General features: G+C 51.6%; 1 pseudogene; it reads left to right on the forward strand.

The window, feature by feature from the left end:
• Positions 1-3,722: 3,722 nt before the first annotated feature.
• Positions 3,723-5,718, forward strand: LOC136534867 (aspartic proteinase nepenthesin-1-like; annotated as a pseudogene).
• The last annotated feature ends 5,351 nt before the right edge of the window (positions 5,719-11,069 follow it).

Raw genomic sequence — 11,069 nt, forward strand, 5'->3', positions numbered from 1 at the left:
TGAAGCTCTGTGTCTCGTGGAACGTGCTCACTATGGCACCCACAATGTGCAGCTCACCGTTTGATTCCAGGTAGCTGCGGTGGCAGAGCCCCGCAGGTGGCGACAGCGATGGCAGCAGTGTCGCGGTTGTAGCGCCGGCGGTGTTGCTGCTGCAGACGGAGATTTCTCTAGTGCAGTCGATCGCCAAGAACTTGTCTTGGCACTGGACGATGGACCCCACGGAGAACTCCAGTTTGGTGTCGAGCAGCGTCCATGCGCTGTCGACTCCAACCCGGCAGAACGCGACCTCCGTGGAGCACCCAAGCATGGCCATGGCCACGCACTCGCGGCGGGCGGCGTCAGGCGGTGCCGAGAGCACGATCTCACGGAAGAACACGTCCCTCATGTCTTCTAGCTTGATGGCTCTACCTGCAGCATCCGCGTCCCCGTAGCCGTTGGTGGGATGGAGGACCCACCGGCCATGGACCCTAAACACGCGTTCCGATGAGGACGCCGCCACGGACGTGTTCGTCTGCTGGCGAGAGCTCAACGATGGGGGCATGGGCAGCCAGCGAATGGATTCAGCAGCGTTACGGACGCCGCCTCGTCCATGAGCGCCACCCACCCACAGGAGGAGCCGCACGCCACCTTGCCGCGCACGTCGGGCAGCATCTTGGACAAGACCTTCTTCTCCGGGACGCAGTAGAAGCCGACGCGGTCCGAGTCAGGATCGAACGGGAGCAGCAGGAGCGGCCCGAAGGTCGCTAACGGGATGGCGGCGCGCCATGGGGAGCAAGCGGATCGGAAGGACGCCGCGTCGTGGCCTGACGCGAAACGCTGCCCGATGGACTCGAGGAGATCCTCTAGCAGGCCGGATCTCCAGTCGGGGAGAGGTAGGGACCTTCTCTTTTGATTGGGAGGCTGAACCATAGAAGACAGATAACATCAACTATGGTTCACACAAGAAACAACAAGTGAGGACGATGGAACACGTGAGCGTGAAACCAAATGAAAGGAGGAAAAAGCTGTCCCTTTTGCAAATGCAAAGAGGAGAAGTAATTAAATGTAGACAGATTTGGCAAGGTTCTCAGAAATGCAAAGAGGTTCCTTTAGTCTTAATTCTCTTTCCTTCTGTGTTGATTCTCTTTCCTTTTGCTCGTTGCCATGTATGCTGGTGCATGCAAACATGCAATGTGTATATGGATAGCACAATAATTTTCTACTTTCTATTTTGCCGTGATTCCTCTATCACATGACAGGCAATATTAAATCAAGGAAGATGTCGTGAGATTGCAGGCATGGACAGACAGGACGAACCAAAACAAATGTCGCACCAAAAAAATATCCACACTTTGTTCTTTTTTTTTGTTGTAGGAGATGTTGGGTCAACTAGTCAATAGGTCAACCCGATCCATTCTCATTCCTAATTGGCATATCCTTGCCATCGGCTCCCTTCTGGATGATCTTGATGTGAAGAGCGCTAGTCTTGCCGGTGATGTGGTCCTCCATATGTGCACTATGCACAACAGTGAGCACTTGTGCTTGCCATAAGATATGATTGTTCTTGTTCAGCTTTTCTCAGATTTGATCGCGGAACAGAGGATTGTAGTTGGAAGAGCTTGATGTCATGGGTGCAATCTATTGAATATTGGAATAGAAGCAGCTCTATACCATGTCAAAATTCAAAGGCGTGGTGGAATTTATGGTAAAAAAGGGTCAGCGCCCTATCTTGGGTCATAGCCGGTTTCATGCTGATTGTTTACCGAAGAGTGGTGATGAGAGTCTACAAATGTAGTTAGCATTAGCCAAGATTGCTTGTACGATAGGAAGCTTTACGACAGTTAATATGTACTCTCTCCATCTCAAATTATAAGTTATTTTTTAATTTTTTTGGAGAGTCAAAACATCTCATGTTCGACCAAATTTATATAATAAAATAATAACATTTATGATATCAATTAATTATCATTAGATTCTTCATTGATTATATTTTTATAGTATACCTACTTGATATCATAAATTTTATATTATAATTTTGATCTAATGCTTGAGATGCTTTGACTCTCTAAGGAAGTTGGGATAGAGAAGTTTTTTTTTTTTATGATCGGATCATTCACCCGTATTTCACTAAGAGGGAAAGTTTCGAACAACAACTTGATACAGGCTCGATGGCGAATAGCCATCAAGGCTGACCAAGGAACCACTTCCCTAGCTACTGGATACACACAAGGTGATTACATGATGACAGAGTTTTGCGACCAAAGCGGACAGACAGCGGGAGAGCGTCTTAAACACTACCTGCACCGGGATAGGGAAGTAATATACAGTAACCTTAACAACAACCCTTGGACTGGCACAAACTCTAATTTATTTAGATTATTACAAATAAAAAGGTAAAGAAAAGAAAAACGTTTGTACGACCTTGCAGTATAGTTTTAGCACACGATCAAACGAGTACACCTTGTCTACACATTTCGGATCCGAACAAGAGTAGTGTCACTTGCTCTGCACGCCTGCGTTTCACTGAAACCGGCCCACGCATCCGAATGTTTCCGTGCCCCACGCTCGGTATCAGTGCCGTCCAGCGTCCACCCATGCCAACCAAGTTGCGAGGTGCCTTGCGCTTCACTCCCGGGCTCTCCGCCGTCCGAGAGCGAGCGGAGTAAACAAAATCTGCGCGGATATCCGGGAAGAAACTCGCAGTCCGTTCGTTTGCTCTGACTTATAAGCCATGACTTATTAGCTAATGAATACTATTTTTTCTCACACTAAATTAGTTAATAGTACTTTTAACCATAGCTTTTAAGTCAAACGAGCTCAAACGAACGTGGCGATTCGCAGCTCCAGTTGCTGTACTGCACGGTGCACATCTCGTGTGCGCCCCTGCTGAGTGCTGACTCCCATGGACGACGGGACGGAGCCGATCCCGGTGGCTCCCCGTTTCGTTTGCCGCTGCACATCAGCACATGGCACATGGCAGACACCGCGTTAGTCTGGAGCTCGACTGCTCGAGCCTTGTCGAGCCTCTGCCATTGGTCCCGTGCTTTATAGATTCAATGATTCATGGGCTGCCTCCGGCCGCCCGCTTCACTCTACTACTCTAGCTTGTGCATCTCATCAGCACCTCTGCTATGACTTGCATGAATATAAACTTCTGCCTGTCTACGCTCGTGCTAGGAATGCGATCAGAGAATGGAAATTCTCTGGGATACCATCAGGCTACACTTGTTGCAGACACTCATTCTTTCGTGATAGGAGTAGCTTCTTTCCATGGAGAACCGTTGTGCTATCTGTAGTTCTTCAAGTGGTTCAAACTCCGAATAGTAAAGTTGTATGACTCTGGCCCCCACTCCTGGGTTACTGGACATAAACAAAAATCACGATTTCTAACTGGTGAAATGGGCACACAAACGCAGATCTCTAAGCCACCTACGGTAGCTAGCGTTGATGTTAAGGAACGCAGAGCTGGTAATATTCTACAGCGACGCATCATTGCGACCTCGATTTGTGCCCATATTCCTTATTGCTATCTACAATTCTACATGGCCAAATGAGCTAACCAACTTCCACAAAGCAGAAAAAAAAAGAACTCATGTTCTCAGGATCAGTGTCGAGTGACGGAGTGAGGCACACATGCATGGACACGGTATTTATACATGGAGGATCCAAGAAGCCTTCGTGCTCACAGCATACCTTTCATGGTAGCTAGTGGCGTGCTGCGCTCGCTACCACTCAACTCCAAAATGCCGACACTTGCGGCGTTCTTGGTCCTCTTGCTCCCGCTGCTGCTTTCCGCGGTTGGTGCCGAGGCAGAGCTTACCCGTGGCGGCTTCGGCTTCAAGGCCACGCTGAGGCACGTCGACGCGAACGCCGGGTACACGGAGGAGCAGCTGCTGGCCCGCGCGGTACGCCGCAGCAGAGCCCGCGTGGCCACGCTGCAGTCGCTTGCGGCGTTAGCGCCGGGGGACGCGATCACCGCGGCGCGCATCCTGGTGTGGTCGCCAGCGACGGCGAGTACCTGATGGAGATGGGGATCGGCACGCCGACGCGGTACTACTCGGCCATCCTCGACACCGGCAGCGACCTCATCTGGACGCAGTGCGCGCCGTGCCTGCTCTGCGTCGACCAGCCCACGCCCTACTTCGACCCGGCGCAGTCCTCCACGTTCAAGTCGCTCGGCTGCTCCTCCCCGGAGTGCAACGCCCTCTACTACCGGCTCTGCTACCAGAAAGTGTGCGTCTACCAGTACTTCTACGGCGACAGCGCCAGCACCGCCGGCGTCCTCGCCGACGAGACGTTCACGTTCGGCACCAACGACACCTGGAATTAGGGAAGACTAAAGCTCCACCGAAGGTCAAGTTTTTTATGTGGTTGGTGCATCACCGCGGGATCTGGACTGCAAATCGACGATTGCGGCATGGCCTACAGGATTCAGATGACTGCAACCTGTGCAGCCAGGCATCCGAGACGTGTGATCACTTGTTCGTGGGGTGTGTGACTACCAGGCAACTCTGGTATAGGTTGCTTCTACCTTTGGGGTTACAGGACTTGACGCCGCTGACAAAGGAAAGCTTGGGAATTTGGTGGCTGAGACAGAGAGAACGACCGAGTGCTGACAGCCGGCCACCGTTCGATACCCTGCTACTGCTCATCACCTGGACAATCTGGAAGGAGCGGAACAATAGGGTCTTCAACCGAATCACGTCCAACTTGGCGGCAATCGCACAGGAGGTGATCAGAGAAGCGCAATGCTGGTGCGAGGCAGGGTACTCTTCGTTGGCTCACTTGATTAGCTTATGGTCGCAGAACCGGGTGGTCTTGTAATACGACTTTTGGTAATCCAGTAGCTAGGCTGCGGTTTGCTTTGGTGATGGTCTCTCGCCACCATAAGCTAACGGCTTTATTGTAAGGTCTATTGACCATTCCCGTTCTCTTAATGAAATTCGGGCATATATGCCTGCACGCGAAAAAAAAACACCTGGGTCACCTTGCCGGGCATCTCGTTCGGGTGCGGGAACCTAAACTCCGGCTCGCTCGCCAACGGCTCCGGCATGGTCGGCTTCGGGCGGGGGTCTCTGTCACTCGTCGGCCAGCTGGGCTCCCCCAGGTTCTCCTACTGCCTCACCTTTTCCTGTCACCGGTGCGCAGCCGGCTCTACTTCGGCGCGTACGCCACGCTGAACAGCACCAACGCGAGCACCAGCGCGCCGGTGCAGTCCACGCCGTTCGTCGTCAACCCGGTGCTGCCGACCATGTACTTCCTCAACATGACGGGCATCAGCTTCGGCGGCTACCTGCTGCCCATCGACCCAGCGGTGTTCGCCATCAACGACACGGACGGCACGGGCGGGACCATCATCGACTCCGGCACAACGATCACGTACCTCGCGGAGCCAGCGTATGGCGCTGTCCGCGCGGCCTTCGTGTCGCAGATCACGCTGCCCTTGCTGAACGTTACGGATACGTCGGTGCTGGACACGTGCTTCCAGTGGCCGCCTCCGCCGCGCCAGTCGGTGACGCTACCGCAGCTTGTGCTCCACTTCGACGGGGCGGACTGGGAGCTCCCTCTGCAGAACTACATGCTGGTGGATCCCAGCACAGGGGGCTTGTGCCTGGCGATGGGGACGTCCTCCGACGGCTCCATCCTCGGCAGCTATCAGCACCAGAACTTCAACGTGCTCTACGACCTTGAGAACAGCCTCCTGTGTCCTTCGTCCCAGCACCGTGCAATCTAATGTAGCTGTAACTTGAGTTTTCATATACGTTTATTTCGTTTCCCATCCGTTACTATTTATGCATGCATACATGTGTGTTCTTAGGATTGGTGCTTGGTAGGGCTTTTAACTATAGGTCCTCGGTGATGTGTATCAGTAAAGCAGATTTGGTTTACGTATTGTTGTCTTCTCAACATCTGATGATTAATAAGAAGATCATGTGTCTTTAGACGTGTTGTGGTGGATTCTACGGACCAGGTTCGGGTCTTAGCACGCGTGCTTAGTATTTTCAACAGATTCTTCTTCTTTAAGTGGTGGAAACAACATGCTCACCAAGTCTCTCTAGGTGTTCATAGGCTCATGGCGTGGTACGCTATGCGTGTTTATAAAAGCTAATCCTCACTATAAGTCTATATCAACATGTAAGCAATCCACATCGTCCCTACTAGCTATCAACATTATCTTCCACTAATAGTCTCCACTAACTTCTAACCTCTTAATGTAATCTATCTACATCATTTTCACTAAATTTCATTCCAAATTCTTTGCAATTCCTGCAGCAATGCGTGGAGTATTTTCTAGTTTATCTTAATCTTAATCTTATACTCTTATAAAGTAAAATTCACTAGCTATTTATCTTAACATGCAAGTTGTTCAACTAGGACAATGCACTATCACATACAATTAAAATCCACTAAGCAAAACCGCACTAGCTATTTATCTCAACATGTAAGCTATGCAACTAGACAATGCACTATCACATAAAATTAAAGTCCACTAGCACATGTAACTGTAATGTCCTATGTCATCAAGACACATAAGCATTTTGTTGTCTACGTCATCGTACCACGCAATCCAATAATCCGCAATTCCCGCAGCAACGCGCGGGGTATACTTCTAGTATTACTAATTAGAAACCTTCAATGAAGCCTCCATGCATGTTAATTGTCACGAGATGCATCAATTAAGAGATGAATAAATCCTATAAATTATCACAATAATTATAAATATTCTAGTATTTAATTTGGTACACTATAATCATAATAATAGTTATTGGGTCTACTCTATTTTATATAAAATGACCAACCTCTGTTATTATTAAAAATACATAAAGTAACTCCTAAATATGCCTATAAATTGTCCACCTTTGCCTTAAAGATATTTAAGATAACCCCTAAATTTACATCTAAGCTATCCTCCTCTATACTTATGAAAGATAATACACGGACCGATGGCCCAACCGCGTAGTCCGTTTATGGACCGGCCCGAGTACAAGTGCTATGTCTACTCGACTCAACTCTGATTCCCTAAAAAAAAACTCGACTCAACTCTGATCACTCGCGCTCTTGATCCATCCGGGTTCCGATCATGACGAAGGGTCGCGCCGTCGAGCGTCGGGGGCGACTCTTTCGATCTTCTGTTCATGGTGAAGCGGGAACAACAAATACTTCTCGCCTGATCGGCCAAAATTGCAGGGGTGTAATGGGTCTGGGACCGAAAGTGCAGGGCGGTCCGTAGCTCTGCCCCTGGTTGCCTCCAAACTACGTGTGCAGCGGCACGTTTGCAGTCACGTTACCGTCACACCAATCTTCATTCCATTGTACTGGAGGCATAATTCTTTGGCAACCCGAAGCGCAGCTAGTGAGTGGTGCAGATGAAATTGGCTGGCATAGATCAGAATGCATTTTGGTTAGTGCTCAGTACACGCAACAACCACTCATTCAGACCCAATTAACCTGAAGATGCCATGTCCACTCATTTTACTAGATCGGAACGCCAAGGATCGGAATCGCCTCTCAGGTGAGGTGACAGTGACACCATCTTCTCTAATGGAGGATCGCTTCCATACTCTTTTGGCTAGTTTATTTACTTGCCGTGTTAATGAAAGCATGCTTGGATTAGGTCTGAATTAGATCCGCACATGTAAACCCATATCGATGGCTAGAATATGTTGTCTCTCCACAGGAGCCCGGCAGCATCTCGGATCGGCCCTCTTTTCGCCTGCAGCCACATACGTGCATTCTCCTCAAAATTCGGCGGTCACGTCAAGAGTTGTAGCTAGCCATGGTATAGTCCCTACGACTGTACTGTCTAGTGCCCTCGTGCAGCTGGTGAGTTACAGGTCGCCAACTTTTCTCTTAATCTTCGCAGCTGGGTGTCCCAAGAGCATTCCCCGACTTATTCGGTGCCTAGACCACCATCGGCAAACGAATTTTGTGAAGTTTCACGGACAATCCTGCCTGTAGCTTTGACGAGATCCACGACGAGCGCGACGACCGCGTGGAGGCCTTGGAAGGCGCCGTCAGGGAGCTCCAAGGCTGGCGCACGGAGGTCGACGGCAACATCGACGACATCCGCTATGACCTCCGCCGCCACAACAAGCCTCCAGCGACGCAGCCTCAGCAACCACCGTTGACGGCGCGTCGGGAGTCGGCCGCCGCCGCGCTCCACCCTTGTGGATCCACGGTCGACTGGCCCACCGGGCACTGCGTCGCAACGACTACACGGGAGCGGCCCTATGGTTCGGTCACGACCATAGTTCAGTCCCCGGCTAATGGTACGTGTCGCGCACCCAATCCTGACCCTCCCCCGCCCGATTCATCACTTCCTGTCTGTCCACCACCCAATCCTACCAATTTTCCCCAACTCAATTCATCTCACCACAATCCCAATCTCGGCCACCTTCCCAAAATGCATTTCCCCAAGTTCGACGGCGAAGATTCGCAGCATTGGATGACCTGCGCTCATAACTATTTCGACCTCTACGCCGTCGATCCTATCTATGTGGGTTAAGTGTTCCACTATGCAGTTCACCGGCGCAGCCCGCCGCAGGTTCCAATTCGTCGAGCGCCAACTAATCGGCCTCGATTGGCCATCCTTCTGTCGTCTGGTTCGTGAGCGCTTTTGCCGCGATTAGCATGAACTGCTCCTTCGCCAACACTTCCACATCAAGCAAACGACCAGGGTCCAGGACTATGTCGATCGTTTCGTGGACTTGGTCGAACAGCTCACAACCTACACACCAAATCCAGACCATCTTTCTTACATAACTCGCTTCATCGACGGCCTCCGTGATGACATCCGGGCTATTGTTCTCGTTCAACGTCCTTCCACGCTGGATGCTGCTTGTACTTTGGCGCTTTTGCAGGAGGAAGCCGTCGAGCCGGACAGCAGGAAGGAGGTCCGCAAGGCTGACCATTACTCCTTCCACAAGCCGTCGGCACCCAGGGGAGCTCTACCACCAGCACCTCCCCAACGTGCCACTGCTTCTACAACCCCTCCTGACGACAAGAAGCCCGCGGAGGAACGCCGTCATCCACCGCGCGCCGGGTCCGTCGATGATCGCCTTCAGACCCTAAGATCATACCGCAAGGCCCGCGGTCTCTGCGTTTGTTGCGCGGAACGTTGGCAACCGGGGCACAAATGTGCGCCCGCCCTCCAAGTCCATGCACTTCAGGAGGTTTGGAACCTGTGCCAGGAGGAATTCTCAGAACTTGAGGAGCAGGACTCTCCGGCCGAGCCAGCGCACCAGGTGTTCATGATGTTGTCCTCAGCAGCAGTATCTGCTCAGCCTGCTCAACGAACCATGCAGTTTCAGGGCTCTATCGGTGGACTGAGGAAGCAGCAATTCTTTTATCAGTACTGCTGTGGCAGATCAGTTAACTGGTGTTCGTCAGTTGCAGTCACCTGGGAGCGTGGCAGTGGCGTGTGGGTCCCCAAGCGCAGCATCGACCTCGAGAAGGTGATTAATGGAGGCTGGGACTTCCGGTTCGGGCTCAAGTGCAGCGTTGTTGGGATCCATCCCGACCGCAGCATGGTCTACTTCCTCGAGGGGAAGGACAACAGGCTGGTGTCGTACCCCATGGATGACGGCGACGGCAAGGGCATGACCATCTGCGAGCTTGGGTACAAAAACTGTTATTTGCCGGTCGTCCCGTATGTCCCCGTGTTCGCACGGTAGCTCACAGGCCGGGCGGCCTCGTGAGAGCTGAGAGTTTTACTTGCACTTTGCTTTCTTGCTTGCATTGGTTGTCTTGTCGCGCACGGGCTCCATGTCTGCCGTGCGCGTTCTGAGGGCAGAGGCGTGCTAAGTTCACGTCGTGTCATGTGCTCCTTCGATCAAGGCGAGCATGGGATGGCATGCTTTCCGGATCGTGGCGTGAAGGTCTTATACAAATAAAGGAGAGAGAACCACCCTAAAAGCTGCGGACTTTGTGCAGCACAAATTCGTCTTGCTTGTTTTCGTTCCTCTGGGCTCGGGCCGTCGGGCGCGCATATGTGAGCGTGTCCTGCTCATGTTCCCGTGAGTTGCAGGCCGTGTTCCCGCGGAAAATTCGCATCAGAGCGGGAGCCGTCCGTGTAGAACTCCAGAATCCATGCAGGCTTAGCCATGTCTTGGTCACTGGCTCTAGCGGGCACGACGTACTCCAGCTCCCGCGGTCACGTCCTCCCAGAACCGTGACAGCGGTGGCCGCGCTCGCGCGGGGTCCAAAACTCCACAAGTGCAATGCAACACTGGCTCTAGCGGGCACGACGTACTCCAGCTCCCGCGGTCACGTCCTCCCAGAACCGTGACAGCGGTGGCCGCCCGCGCGCGGGGTCCAAAACTCCACAAGTGCAATGCAACACGTGGTCAAGGACCTAGGTTCTCTTTGTTGACGGCGCACGCGCAGCGTCTGGTAATGTTGCTCTCTCCGGATCCGTAGGAAGCCGCTGATGGAGGGCACGACCCGACCTCACGAAGCCGAGGACGGCGACCAAGAGCCCAAGACCTGAATACCTGACGCGCGAGCAACTGCGCCAAGTTGGGCCACTGGGCTAGGGATTCTCACAAACCGAAGTGGCCCAATGAGGCCCACATAACCCAAGCTGAAGAGGAGCCCACGTTGATGCCGATTGTCCACTGACAATGCCGTCCCCGCACTGTCACCGTCGGATCTTGGTCGATCCAATATGCTGTTCATGTCTGTTGCCTTGTTATGGCCTTCTAGCAACTTGACGTTCAGTTCAGGTTTGTGGTTACTCCACTAGTCTGGGTTGCACTCAGATCCATAGCTGCGCGTGTCTCTATCTGTTCACGTCGAATCATACAAGCTGGTTTCCCAGTATCCAAGTACTAAATTCCATAAACTTTGTTGCTCTTTTGTTTTGTCCACTGATCTATGATCATGTCTATTTTGTCCCGGCTTGTGCAATTTTTTGAGGAAACGTTAGGCATTAATGTTGTGCATGCTGTTGCCACTAAAACCCTGAACTGATAGTGAGTGTCGAAAAGATAATGTTTCAGAAACGTCTCTGATCATGATCAGAGTAATCGAATATATTCAAAGAGGAGACGAATGAACTAACTGAATATATTCGTGTTTCTGCACAGACA

Source organism: Miscanthus floridulus, unplaced genomic scaffold, assembly GCF_019320115.1.
Source record: "Miscanthus floridulus cultivar M001 unplaced genomic scaffold, ASM1932011v1 os_2356_4, whole genome shotgun sequence".
Classification (NCBI taxonomy): domain Eukaryota; kingdom Viridiplantae; phylum Streptophyta; class Magnoliopsida; order Poales; family Poaceae; genus Miscanthus; species Miscanthus floridulus.